The following is a 3,083-nucleotide window of genomic DNA, read 5'->3' as shown; positions in this document are numbered from 1 at the left end:
GACACCTCACCCAGGTGCCATTCAGCTTTCGGCACGGTTTTCGCACCTCCGCTTGGGGGTTAATTCCTTCGGGACCACCCCTGGACAATTGTCCGCGACTGCATATTTATTTTTGTAACCATATTCAGCAGAACCCCTTGGTACAGGGACCCTCTATCCGCAACCCGAGGACGCGTTCGGTGGTTTGTCATAGGCCCTTCGGTTTGATTCTAGAAGAATCAAAACCGAATATATATATATCGGCAATTCTATGTCAATCGGGCCACCTAAATATCTCGTAAACGGGTATTTTTATTTTCACCAAATTTTGCACAGATTATCTTTAACATGTGTACTTTCATCTCAAATTTGACCAGCATTACTTTTTTTGTTTATTATTATTTTAACAATATCAATAGCGAGTCCAATATGGCGGATAAAAAAATGATATATTATAACAAGGCCAACGCCAACTCAGTCTTTTAAACTCTTCTGTGACCATAAGATTTTTAGCCACGAACTATATAAACCAGATATAGTTTTAAGAGTTTGAGGCATCACTGATTTAAAATGTGCTATAACTTTTACAAAATTAATTTGTTTAAACAAATTTTTGCGTTATTAACTAATTTTGAGGTTACTTAAGGGGTTTTTGAGTACGCTTAATCCCAACATGTGATTAGTTTTGCACAATTATTTTGTTAAAACAATTTGTTAAAAAAATTATTGCATAAAAAACGTTTATGGCATAAACAATGTCAGAATCAGATTCTATGTCAAAAATTACGTACGATATAGTATTGAAACTAATGCGATATTTAAACGCATCGATGCAATTTGCAACAAAATAATACAAAAAATACGAACAATTAAGAAAATAAATAATAAAAAATGTAAAAAACAAAAACCCAGGCATGAATGATATTCATGACAATCTAAATCCGGTATACCCCCCGCATACCCACATGGATGTTCCACGCGTGTAAATATACTGGGTGAATATCTTTTTGACACCACAAATTTTAAGGTTTCATGAGTTCAGACCTAGAAACAATGCCGAATCTTACACGCAATTAACAAAAATTTTATTATTAAGAAATTTGTAACATTCAAGATTAAATTTCTGAGTTCCGTCGTTAAAAATTTTTAATGTCCATAAGAAATTAAATTTCCTAATTTTTAATATCCATAAAAAATTAGATTTTCTGTCATTGTAAAAAGTTGTAAAATAGTCTACAACGGGAAAAAACAAAATGTCACGCGAAGAAAAATTGTAATCGATTTAAATTATTTATTTAAAATACATTTTATTGATATTCCTGTTAAAAGTGCGTGTATTTTATATTTACATAACGCCGCATCATAATAAATAATTAGAAAAAGGGAACTTAAAATTGGTATTTTAACTTTTCTGAACCGTAGCTTATGAGGATGGCTTCTTCAACGAGTGTCAACTTGTCGGTTTTCCCGACTGCTAGGCGTTAGATTTAGGTCTAGATATGTAGGTTTGATACCTCATAACGTTAGAAATTTTATTTGTAATATTATGTTTAAAAATGTAATATATGTATTAACTCTAAACAGGACTATTAATATTTAAAGTCAAAATACTCTCAATCATTTAATATTTATTTTTTAAATACCTTTTTTGTTTCTCAACGACTACGTGAAAATAGTGAATGTTGTCTTTGTGCTGGGCATGTGGAATTTCATATATTAATATGCTCTAATTCTGCAGTAAAAAAGAATCAAATTGATTCCCTAATTTAGTGACTAATGCTCTTCATACAATTGAAACCCGAATCATTTAAATCTAGTAAAGCACCAATTGATCTTGTCCGGGCTACGATCGGGCTCTCCGACTAGCTCCCGGCCAGTTCCGGCCAGTTCCGGCCAGCTCTCGACCAACTCCCGACCATGCTCCATAGCCGGACGCTGGCCAGCGCAGCGTGACGATGCTGGTCGGATTCCGACCAGAAGCCCCGGCCACAGCCCGACTTAAAGTCGGGCTCCCCAGCCAGCTCCCGGCATAAAGCCGGGCTCTCCGGCCGTATATTGGCCAGCCCCCGACTTAAATTTCTACTCAGGTTCTTATGAACATAAACAGTTTTAGTGAATTTACAAAATTAATTATTGATTAATTTGTTTATTTAAAAGCGCAATCGAAGACATAAAAGAATTATTCCGGATGTAACTTTTGCCATTCAAACTGATTCTAGTATTTGTTTTGCAAAATTAATTAATAAAACAATAATTTATCTGAATAAATTTTTTAAACAAATTAATTTTGCAAAATTAATGGCAAATTTGGAATCAGCGATGCCTCAAACCCTTAAAACTATATCTGGACTCGCTATTGATATTTTTTAAATAATAATAATACGGATTATTGAAAATAGGTTTTTAAAACTAACATTAAAATGATATTACAATAATAAAACGAACATTACACACAAATCAAAAAATTTATTTTTTTGCGGCCATTTTGAAATTTAGCATTTTAGTAGTTTATTTATTTCCAGCAACACCAAAAATATCAAATTGAATAATATTCTCGGGTTTATCAGTGTTTTTTCACCTTAAAAATGGTATACCTGGAGAGCATGTAAAAAAACCACGTTTTTTGAGATATTTTGGTCCGCCATTTTGAAAAAAAAGTAATTCTCAGATAATTTGAGATGAAAGTACACAGTTTTAAAATGTTTCAGAGAAAAGTTCAGGGAAAACGCCAAGGTCAGCTCCAAGGCTACTATTCAGATCCTTGTCCAACACCCTGAAACTTTTTCCTGAAACATTTCTGACGAAAATGCATATTTTCGCTGATCAGCCGTCTAGACCTTGTTTGAGTTTGTACGACCCTGGAGTAACCTCGAAGGTCATCGGGTCACATGACCTTCATCCATATCTAAACGTAAAATTTTGCGTTCTTTCGATTGGCCGTGTCAAAAATAGGGGTTTCCATTTGAAAAATAAAAGTTGACCTTGAAATAACCTTGTAGGTCAACGCCAAGGTCTGCTTCAAGGGCACCATTCAGATTCTCGTCCAAAACCCTGAAACTTTGGTCTGAAGCATTTTTCACGAAAACGCATAGTTTCGCTGATAG

This window comes from Belonocnema kinseyi, chromosome 7, assembly GCF_010883055.1.
Source record: "Belonocnema kinseyi isolate 2016_QV_RU_SX_M_011 chromosome 7, B_treatae_v1, whole genome shotgun sequence".
Classification (NCBI taxonomy): domain Eukaryota; kingdom Metazoa; phylum Arthropoda; class Insecta; order Hymenoptera; family Cynipidae; genus Belonocnema; species Belonocnema kinseyi.
The sequence above is the reverse complement of the archived record's forward strand: the minus strand, read 5'-3'. Positions refer to the sequence as shown.